Raw genomic sequence first — 12015 nt, forward strand, 5'->3', positions numbered from 1 at the left:
AAGGAGATTCTGAAAAATAAGTTCACTTATAATAATGGCTCCATCAGTTTGTTAAATAAAAAATAAAAGTCACTAAAACATTTCAACTTTTTGCATGCTTATTATTGCATGTTTCTAAGTACATTACACATTTACTCAATCTTTGTAACCACCTGTGAGAAAGAGTGCTGTTGTTATTCTCATACACAGATGAGGCCTAGAGAGAGGAAATCAGTTGCTGAAAGTTACTCAACTAGCAAGTTCCAGAACAGTTTCAACTTCATTCTAAGGTCCACAGAACAGGGGAGGCCTCTACACCTGATTGAGCTGTTGTAGAGTTCTTTGAAACGCTGGCCAGTATTTCTCTCTCATGCTTATATTCCTTACCTGCTCCCAACCTTTCCATCCTTTCTCCTAAATACCTCCATTCAGGCAGTTAGTAGGTTCCAGGTCCATGTCCTCAAGTTTGCCAGAGTAGAAAGCAGAAATAGCCTGCAATCTGTCTCTAGTGTTCTCAAATGCTTAAATTCTGTTAGATGCATTATTTTAGATGCCTCTGTGTCAAAAGCACAAAAATGGAGGCAATGTATTTGAGAGGGAGAAGGATAGAAAATAAAGATTTCTGGAAACATTGGTAAATCTGCAGGGTTCATACCGGAATGAGAGATGTCTCAGCCAACTTACTCCCAGCATGGATATTTTTGCTGTGTCCAAAAGGTCTGTGGACACCATATCATAATTTGCAGAACATCCAGTCTTCATTCCAGTGAAGTCCATCCAAAGCCTGAAGCCAAGGCTTCAACTGGGCTACCTTCCCATTTGCTGCAGGGGGACACTGGCCTTCATGGGCATCCCAGCTGCACCCATTGAAGTCCCCCAGTGGCAGTGGCACCCTTGTGTGCCTACAGACCTGGCTTGGCCCTGTCCAGTTTATCATCTCCATTTATCCTGCTATGATCCCAAGAGAAGGAAGGGAGATGTCTCCATCTCCACTCTATTAAGTGCCACTCTCCCAAGGGAGTGGCACTTAATAGAACCAGTTTAAGTTGCTCTAGGCTGGGACAGAGTTTGGATGCAGGCTTTTATACCAGCTTCGTGTATACTCAGGCTATAGGCAGGGAAGTGCTACACACTACTCTCACCACTTCAGTTGTCATCCTAATAAGTATAGAGTACTGCAAGGTGAATTGACACATAATAGTATTGTCAATGAAGAATGATTGGAAATGTTTGGGAGGACCACAGTAGGGTAGTGAAAGATCAATGTCTGTGCAATGGCACTTGACCTCTGGTTCACGTGTCGGGTACTAGAAGGCTCAGATGGGAGGTGTTTTATTGATCTGTGTGCCAAATATGCACAGTTCATATTTATGTTTATTATCTCATTGCAAAAAAAAAAAAAAGGATTGTGATAACAGTGTCTGAAACAGTCTAGCAAAGACAACTTCCACAATGCATAAATATGCCCATAATAACTTTCGACCTTTAATTTGGCACTAGCTTTATCCCCATTATATTCTAGTCACTGCTGCACCCAGAATTTCTCATCCATTTCTAAGAGGTCAACAGTGGCTACATTTTTGTGGATTATTTTTTGGATAATATACACAGCCACCAACTCCCTACCACATGCAATAGTCAAACTTCTATACCCATTTCTGTGAGAGAATATGTAAAAGCATAGAGATACCCAAGTGTATATGGCTGAAAGCAATGATTTGTCCATTGATGCTATGGCCTGTGCTGTAACTGTGGTTTAAGTATTTGTGGTTTAAAATTAATAGACTCTACATTTTTAAAGCAAAGATCATGTCTTATTAATATTTTATAAGCACAAGTTAAATACAGCATCTGGAATATAGTAGGTGCCTAGTAAACCCTTCTGGGTGAATGATCAAATATTCTTATTCCGCTGAAGGTAAACTAGAGAAAGAGAATATGAGTGAGGTCTTTGCTCTTCTCCATGTGAGTAGTGGCTACTTCAGTTTGGTAGTGATGTAAAAAAAAAAAAAAAATTATACTTATCTAATTAACAAACATTTACATTATGCTTACTACATAGTGCTTTTTATAAGCCTGGTGGAATTTGAATTATCCTACAAATATGCTTACTCCTCATAATGCCTCCTTGAGTTACTGTTACTATTTTTATTGTTGTTTTCCCTATTTTACATAGGGGGAAACAGAGACACTGTGAGGATGATCTGCTCAAGGCAACGTTATGAATTTACCAACAAGAATATTTAGTTGGTTTCTTTTTAACATGAATTATCATTATTCTACCTTCTATTTATCTAGATGATTTGGGTTTATGAGAAAGTACAGGTAAATTTGTTGCTCTAGATATCAAATGAAGTTTAAAAGTATTTTTTTAAGATCGGTTCCCCATTGCCTAAAAATTCCTCTGCTATGAAATAATTCGTGGGTGGGGGTGCATTCCAGAACTACGTGTTTTAGACTCCAGATTTAAGATAAATGTTTTGAATCACAACTTATTTTATGTAAGCCTATACAAACAGCTTACCAAATAGCTTAATTGATGTGATTATCCATAAATCACTCTTTCTTATTCAGAAACATAAACCACTTCATCAAATATTCTTCTAGGGATTTTTCCCAGACACTGTCCAACTAATTCAGCCTGTCAAAATATCAGATTATGTGGACAAGTGGAAATCTTGCAAATCAAATGCTAAAAAATAGCACAGCAGCTAAAAGGGGGGAAAAAAGGTCCAGGGGTATTAGTTGACTATAGTTTCAAAAGATGCTAAGATTATGATAAGACTTTTGAAAAGATAATTCCATTTTATACTAAATTAATAAATGTACAGTGTCAGGGTTGTCATGGTAGGGTGATGGGCCTACTTTTTGAATACGGATTTCAGTTCAGGCACCTCATTTTAAGAGAGAAAAATGACAAACTTAGATTACTCATAAAAAATATGCTAGGGAAGACAAGGCATCTCTAAATCACAACAAAAGGGCGGGAGATGATTGGTTGGACAAATGGAAGATTAGAAAGCTCATAACAGTTGTCTTAGAATATCTGAAAAAGCCTTGGTGGTGAAGGGTAAATATTTTCACTGCAGATACCTGCCTTTCTATTCCTGAAATACACCTTCCTCTCTCTATTGCTATTGCTCTGACCTAAAATGCCTCCTTGTTGCAATAATTTTGTAATTAGTGTCCCTGCATCTCATCTTGTATTTCTCCCACACAAATCCTTCACAACATATCAGAATTATCTTTCCAAAACATAAATCTTACTGGCTTAAAAACCTCCTAGTGTCTCTGCACACACACAGCATAAGTGGGAACCCAGTGGCCTTACAGGATTTCTGACTACAGCTCACATTCTTCTCCTGCCACTCCTCTTCTATCCCAACCTCCAAACTATCTCCCTTTCATTAAAATTATGCTCTGGTTTCTAAGAACTAGTCACTCTAAGAAACTCGATACTTCTAAAGTTGTTTTCCTTTACTCACACTGTTCTTTCTTTCAGTCTGAAATTCTCTACCCCATCCCCCAGCCAATGAACTTATATCTATCTTTGAGAACCAATTAAAATATGTCAACTCCTCTACAAAGCATACTCGACTTGCCACAGTCAGGATTCAGGGCCTGCTCCTCAGCACACCCCTTGCACTTCGTACATAATTGCCAAGTTATTGTTAGAAATTAATGTGCACGTCTTTCCATTTTGCCAAACTTTCAACTTCTCAACGTGGTGTCTTCCTGACCTATGACAAGGCCTGAGTCCAGATAAAGACTCTGTTTTTTGTTAGGTGAATGAAAGAGGATAATACAGTGAAGGGCAGATACTGGTTCAATATAATAACATCAATGATGACAGTGACTATAAAAGCCATCATTTCTAAGCACCAAAGAGGTGCCAAAGCAATGTCTTAGGAGCTATGCGCATACCATCTTGAGCCAAATAACCCTAGGCAGTAGGTTACTTACAAATAAAGCATCTGAGAGTCAGGGAGATAAAGCGACTTGCCCAAGGTCAAACAACAGATAAATGGTGGAACTGGGATTTAAAAACAATTCTCTCTGACTCTAAAACTCATGCTCCAAACAATACATCCACCTGCCTCCTTTAAAACTCAAAAAAATCAGAGGTATTCAGTTGATTCTGGGTCTTTCCCTGGAGGTTGGTTTCCAATCATTGCAAGTTAATATTTCTCAGAAATATTTTGAAATGATACCTTCACTCTTTGGAAGATTGGATTCTGCACAGATTCTGCACCAAGGTACGGGTGGCTTGGAAGGGTGCTAGCCAGCTTCCCCTCCTTGAATAATCTCCATTGGCATTCTCGAAGGTACTCTGAATATTTATGTTATCTAAATAAAATTAGGCATTTATAAATGAACAGAGTTTCCAGACTAGCTGCATTTACTCTCTCTCTAGATTGATACCTCCAGTCCCTCCTGTAGAGAAATTTGGGACCTTCTGCTGACTGTACAGGATGCCTTCATGTCCAGCATTTAGTGAAAAAACAGATTCTATAGAACACAGAAATGTAGATTATTACTGTTTAGGTCCTCTGCTTAATGTTAATCATATACATTCTATATCACTCTCTTTCCAACCTCTACAGAGAACATTCTTTCTGAATGTGCTATAATGATTTACTTATTAGGACCATCAGCTAATGCTTATGTTCTTGGCTATTTGAAAGCCTAAGAAACTTTCTGAAATTGTTTATGGAAAAATTGCTTAGTATTTGCTTATCTCCCTACCATGGGATATATGCAAGGAGAAGCTTAATGTACTTATGTTCCCCCTCTGATTGCATCTTGCCATCTGTGGTGCATCCAAGAGGACCAGGGAGGCCTGCATCCATAATGACTGTACTTTAATATTCTGGATGCTATTGTAGATACCAATAGATTTCAGAAGGAACCAAAGCCTAGGGAAATATATGGTAAGTGCAGCCCAGTTACGTTCTTTTAGATGACACGCCCGAAGTGGAACATCCTAAAGTTTGCAGGTTTGTACGTGACATCTTTGAAAATAGCTCTAGATGTGCAGTTGGCTCTGTTCAAAAAATGGAACGTCAAAGGTGACTCAGCCTAGCTGAAGCAAGAAAAGTTTAATTCAGAACATAATTTGCTTTCCTTTATTTGCACACTGCAATTCTGGGGAATAAAAGCCATTATGGAATCAAAGGACAATTTGCTTTTTTGTTGTTGTTGTTGTGCACTGAATTTTTAAAGGCTTTTTTAAAAGAACATAAACAGATGAATGATACTAGATTCAGTTCAGCTTAAAACTAACTACCTTGAGCTCTTTCCCATGATAAACAGAAACTAATCTTGGCTCTCTGCCCCCAAGCACAGCACAGTTCTGTGTGTACTCACTGAGACAGATCTCTTTCTTGTCTGGGGAAAGAAAGTCCGAGCAGCAGCATGGGCAGTGATTTTCAGAGAGACGGGATTTTAAAAGATACTCAATTATGAATGTTTCAACCTTCTCCCTCAACCCCCCTTGCCTTTTGGGTCTCTCTGTCTCTCCAAACTTCAAAGGGAGATTTTGAGCCTGTAAGAGAAATCTCTGGGCCTTTCTATGCGTCTTGTGGGGAAGAGGGAATACCATTAGAGTGGGAAGCTCAGGAGAAATTATGTCCACACTCAAAGGAAAGTGAAAGAGAAGATCTAATAAAGTGAGGGATACAGTGAAGATTCCAAGAGCCAAATAAAATGTGTTCCTCTAGGAGTTTTTGTAGGATGAGGATATAAGGTGTGGATGCAGAGGTTTGGGGGGAAATGACAGAGTGTGAGGATATTGCTATGAATTATGCATTGAATTCCTTGGACCTTTAAGAAACATCAGGAAAAAGGTAGGATTGCTTCTAATTACTTGTTATTTTATTTTTTAATTTAAATTCAATTAGCCAACATATAGTAAGTACATCATTAGTTTCAGATTTAGTGTTCAACAATTTATCAGTTGTGTATATCATCCATTGCTCATCATATCACATGCCCCCCTTAATGCCCATTACCCAGTTACCCCACCTTGCCTCCAGCACCCTCAGTTTGTTTCCTATACTTTAGAGTTTCTCATGGTTTTTCTCCTTCTCTGATGACTTCCCATTCAAGTTTCCCTCCTTTCTCCTATGATACTCTGTGCTGTTTCCTATATTTCACATATGAGTGAAACCATATGATAATTCTTTCTCTGATTGACTTAATTCACTCAGCACAATACCTCCAGTCCATCCATGTCAACATAAATGGTAGTAAGTATTCATCCTTTCTGAATATATATATATATATCCATTCATCTGTTGATGGACATCTTGACTCTTTCCACAGTTTGGCTATTGTGGACATTGCTACTATGAACATTGGGGTACAGATTCCCCTTTGGATCCTTACATTTATATCTTTGGGGTAAATGCCTAGTAGTGCAATTGCTGGGTCTTAGGGTAGCTCTGTTTTTAACTTCTTGAGGAACCTCTAGACCATTTTCCTGAGTGGCTGTACCAGCTTGTAATCCCACCAACAGTGTATGGGGTTCCTCTTTCTCCACATTCTTGTCAACACTTGTTGTTTCCTCTCTTGTTAATTTTAGCCTTTCTGACTGGTGTAAGGTGGTATCTCATTGTGATCTTGATTTGTGTTTCCCTGAAGGTAAGTGATGTGGAGCATTTTTTCATGTATCTGTTGACTATTTGTATGTCTTCTTTTGAGAAATGTCTGTTCGTGTCTTCTGCCCATTTTCTGACTGGATTATTTGTGTTTTGGGTGTTGAGTTTAAGAAGTTCTTTATAGATCTTTGACACTAGCCCTTTATCTGATATGTCATTTACAATATCTTCTCCCATTCTGTAGGTTGTCTTTTAGTTTTGTTGACTTTTCCTTGCTGTGCAGAAGCTTTTTATCTTGATGAAGTCCAAAGAGCTCATTTTTGCTTTTGTTTCCCTTGTCTTTGGAGATGTGTCTAGCAAGAAGTTGCTGTGGTTGAGGTCGAAGAGGTTGCTGCCTGTGTTGTCCTCTTGGTTTTGACGGATTCCTGTCTCAGTGTATTGATAGAGGGAACCTACTTAAATATCATAAAAACCATCTACAAAAAGCCCACAGAAAATATCCATTCTCAATGGGGAAAAACTAAGAGCTTTTCCCCTAAGATAAGAACATGATACGGATGACTACTTTCACCACTGTTGAACATAGTACTAGAAGTCCTAGCTTCATCAATCAGACAAAAAAAAAAAAAAAAAAGGAATTCAAATTGGCAAAGAAGAAGAAAAACTATCACTCTTTGCAGATAATATGATACTTTATGTGGAAAACTGAAAAGACTCCACCCCAAAATTCCTAGACTCTTACAGGAATTCAGTAACATGGCAGGATATAAAATCAGTGCACAGAAATCAGTTGCATTTCTATACACTAAGACTAAAGAAAGGGAAATTTAAGGAATCAATCCCATTTACAACTGCATCAAATGCATAAGATACCTAGGAATAAACTTAACCAAAGAGGTAAAGGATTTGTCCTCTAAAAGCTACAGAACACATATGAAAGAAATTGAAGAAGACACAAAGAAATGGAAAACATTTCATACTTATGGATTGGAAAAGTAAATATTTTTAAAATGTCTGTGCTACCCAGAGCAATCTATACATTCAATGCAATCTCTATCAAAATACCACTGACATTTTTCATAGAGCTGGAACAAATAATCCTAAAACTCATATGGAATCAGAAAAGACCCCAAATAACCAAAGGAATGTTGAAAAATAAAATCAAAACTGGTAGCATCATAATGTCTGATTTGAAGGTATATTACAAAGCTGTGGTCATCAAGACAGTATGGTACTGGCACAAAAAACAGAAACATAGATCAGTGGAACAGAATAGAGAATCTAATTACTTTCTGATTGTGGAGGTCTTTCTCTGAATATACAGTACATGGAGAATAGACACTGTTAGGACCCAGCTTATAATAGGAATTAAAGAAGAACCTAAGTCTAAAGCCAGGAAGGAGTGAATTTTGTCTCTACAGCCCTTCTTGAATTGGAGATGCAGCATGTGGCCTTAAGGACCATGAAGCTGTGGTCATGGAATCACCAAGGAGAGCATTGACCTAGAGCATGGTAGGGACCATTGGAAAAGTCTCTGTGTCAAACATTTAGCTCTACAATATATGTCAGGACCTTACCGCTGGCCACTAAATAACAGGATTCACCACTACCACTAAGAGATCACCTGCTGTAGTTAAGGACAAATGGAAGAACAATTAATGATGTCTCAGGGATCTACCAAGGGCTGAGTTCCAGGATAATGCTAAAAACAGTGTAAGACACAGCTGAAACTACCCAGGAAGTTTATAATCAGTCTAGGGAATCATGATTACCCATAGGGCACAATTGAGGATTAAGAAAAACTAGAAGAGTCAGGAAAGGCATATTCAGTGGCAGTTCAGTAGCGGCATCTCACCATCTCTCAATTTAGGTAAAGCATGTCCCAACACAGAGGATACAATCTCTTGGGGGAGAAGGATCACCTAACCCCATGGGTTGGGGTAGCAGCTGCATCAAACTGGGAGACAGACTTCCTAACCCTTAGTCAGGGCCTTACATTTTCATTCTGTGCTAGGCACTGTAAATTATGTAGTTAATTCAAAAGTTGGGTAATGTTCATATAGGAGAAATGAAGGAAGGCAATGAATCACAGGAAGGGAAAATGACATTACCTTGGTAGAAAAAGATGCTTCTTCCAACTGTATTTATGAAGATTCGTAAGTACTTTCTTAGCTTCAATGAAAGACCATAAAAATAATTATGATTTTCCATATAATCATACCTTCTTAAGTGTCTAGAACCCCTTTGTAATTCTTTTACCCTTGCATTATTTTACTATAAAGGCCAGGAAGTTAAAATTATCAATTTCCTACTCTACCTTGCTGCCAGTTGTAGGCTTGTGACACAGTTCTGGTCAATGAAATATCACCAAAAGTCTGGAGTTTGCTTCCCCAAATCAAAAGGCATTACCTGGGGATCCCTAGGTGGCCCAGTGGTTTAGAGCCTGCCTTTGGCCCAGGGCATGATTGGATACCTGGGATCGAGTCCCACGTCGGGTTCCCTGCATGGAGCCTGCTTCTCCCTCTGCTTGTGTCTTTGCGTCTGTGTGTGTGTGTGTGTGTGTGTGTGTGTGTGTGTCTCATGAATAAAAAAATAAAATCTTTAAAAAAAAGTGGGGGGGCATTACCTAATGAGATTTAGACCTTACCCTTCCTCTGTCCATGAATGGTGACATAAGATAAAAATTCCATTCTTCAACCCCGAGACAGGAAATAATAAAGGTTAGTAAATGCGTAATAAGGATGGAGTAGCTGAGGATAGAAGAGTTTTAGTTCCTAATGGCATCATTGAACTGTCATGGCAATCCTGAATTTTCCACCCTTTAACTTCCTGTTTCATGAGACAAAACCCTATTTAAGTTATGGTAATGGAATTGTCTGTTATTTACTCCTAAATGAATTTATATCTAATACATGTTTCAATTCAATATAAATGCCATTTATTCCCTTCCTTATGTCACTGACATCTTCTCATAGGGGCAAACAGAGCTCTTTAAGTTTTTATGACTTTTTTTAAAGATTTGTTTATTCATAAGAGACACACACACACAGAGAGAGAGAGAGAGAGAGAGAGAGAGAGGTAGAGACACAGGCAGAGGGAGAGGCAGGCTCCATGCAGGGAGCCTGACGTGGGACTCGATCCCGAGTCTCCAGGATCACGCCCTGGGCTGAAGGCAGTGCTAAACCACTGAGCCACCTGGGCTGCCCTTTATGACTTTTTCTAAAATCCATAATGTCTTCCTGGATTTGGAGGAAAACATCCATTTTCTACACATGATATATTAATATTCAAAATCCCATATTGATTACCAAATGCTTCCAAAGGTATGTACCATTGTTTATGAAATTATAAAACCATATTTAGCCCCAAATTAGTACTAGACCCTTTTAAAGTCAAGCATATATGCTAAATAGTAAAATAATTACCATGTATCTTGTATTTCTACATTAATGTAGTACTATAGCATGGTCTAGAACATTTCAATTTATGATGAGATCTAAATGATTTTGGAATAGCTGGTTGACCAAAAAACCAAACAAACAAAAACCACTCAGATTGCTTCTCTTGGTCAATTCTAAAAATTTTTTCCCATTTATAGATGATCAAACCAATTTACCTTCTAGCATTTTGACCACATCCAATATATTGGCAAAATGCCAAAGTTACAGTTTCAATTTGCTCCTTACTTTTTTCAGATCTTTTTTAAACATATTTGAAACATACCATACTATGAGATGTTGCAATATCTATTAATGATTTTTTTTTTTTGACCCAAGAGATCTGTCTTGGGACACCTTCAGCTGCCAGACACAAAGTGTCTTGAACCACTATGCAAGTATGTATATTGTTTACTTACCACGAATGCTATATGCAGGTAATTGCAGAATTGTTTTAGCAGCTTAATGATATGATAAAAGACACTGGTTCTTTCCATTGGTCTAATCCTTCATTCTCCATGTGTTTGTTTTCATTCCCATTTTTGTCACTTCATGGTCACAAAATGGCTGCCATAGTCCTAGTCATATCATCTTTATCCAACAGCACCCAAGTAAAAAAAGAGGGAGAAGAGGGCTAAGAAAAATATTCTCCTTACACAACTGTCTCTTTCATTAGGGAGCAAACTGACTTCCAGATGATCTCACCAAACTACTTCTTTAAGAAATCATCCCAGAACAATCTCTGCAAGGGGTAAGAGAAGAAAATAAGTGCCATTATTGGCCTAAACTAATCATGACATGCCCCTTTGGGTTAGTCACAGTGCTATATGAATACTATTAGCAAAGGAAAGATGTCTGAAGCCAAGTAACCACTTACAAAGCTACAGAAATAGCAACACTCCCCTTATTCCCTTATCATTGGAATGTTATTTATGACCCTCCACTATATTCTTATATGCTCACTGAAGTTAGCTATCAACAATAAATTGATATACAAGCCTATGATCTTTTTTTTTTTAAGTTATAGTTAGCCATGGCAACTCTAAAGAGCTTTAGATAGTTTTGGAAATGTAAAACCACATAGTGGTGCATTTTTGTTCATTTTCTTATTCAATAAAATTTTACTTAATAGGTCCCATGTGTCAAGTCTGTTCTATGTTCTCAATACTTACCAGGGGGAGAAAAAAACATGAACAAAAGAGAAAAAGAGCCCTGCCCTTGAGGTGCTAGGGGGGATCACAATAAATAAAAAACATCAACTAGTATTAAGCCCCTTTCTATGGAGGATTTTCTTCCTACATTTTTTTACTTCAAGTTTGGCCATATTACCTGTTTTAGCTAATAAAATGTCAGTGGGAATAATGGATGCTATCCCAAGCAGGAGCCTCTGTTTTCTACCAGGTGAAAAAGACAATTCAGCATTGAATATTCAGAATGAAAGTGATATTGAAGCACAGCCTCAGTCAATCTATGATGTAAAATGTTGCTGTAAGTAATGGAGGTGTTGTGTTACTACGGTATGACAGTAATATGATAGGCTAAGCTGACCAGTACTGGAGCTCATATAGTGTATAGACGCTGAAAAGTAGTAGAGTACAGACCCTCATAGTAAGGTAGGGGTGTGTTCAGATAGCTGTATTAAGTAGAATAATAAAGTAAACCCATTGAGGAGATGCGATTTACATTTGTGTTCTGAAATAAGGTGAGGAGATTTTGCCAAGAGAATATACAGGGAAGGTGAATTCCAAATAAAAGCACCAGTTAGACAAAAGGCCCTCAAAGAATTGTCTGTGGCTGGACGTGGCTCATAAAAGGGGAATGGTGCCAAATAGAGAAGGGTGTGGAGTTCAAGAGCAGCATTTTGGTGGTTACTTTGAGCTAACTAGAGAGCCATTACTGGGTTTCTAATAGAGGAATGAAAGGTGTTAACTTAAATTTTTAGAATTTCACTAAGCTACTGTATTGAAAATAGACTTTTGAGGGACAAAAGTAGAGCATGG

The 12015-nt window shown here is 38.0% G+C and overlaps 1 long non-coding RNA gene across 1 annotated transcript in view; it reads right to left on the reverse strand.

Moving 5' to 3' along the window:
• Positions 1–12015, reverse strand: part of LOC112657562 (uncharacterized) — a 57904-nt gene that overhangs the window by 26979 nt on the left and 18910 nt on the right. The window contains exon 2 of the long non-coding RNA XR_003135107.3: positions 10435–10606. This is a non-coding gene — a long non-coding RNA (uncharacterized LOC112657562). The remainder of the gene's footprint in view (positions 1–10434; positions 10607–12015) is intronic.

Source organism: Canis lupus, chromosome 8 (genome assembly GCF_003254725.2).
Source record: "Canis lupus dingo isolate Sandy chromosome 8, ASM325472v2, whole genome shotgun sequence".
Taxonomy (NCBI): Eukaryota; Metazoa; Chordata; class Mammalia; order Carnivora; family Canidae; genus Canis; species Canis lupus.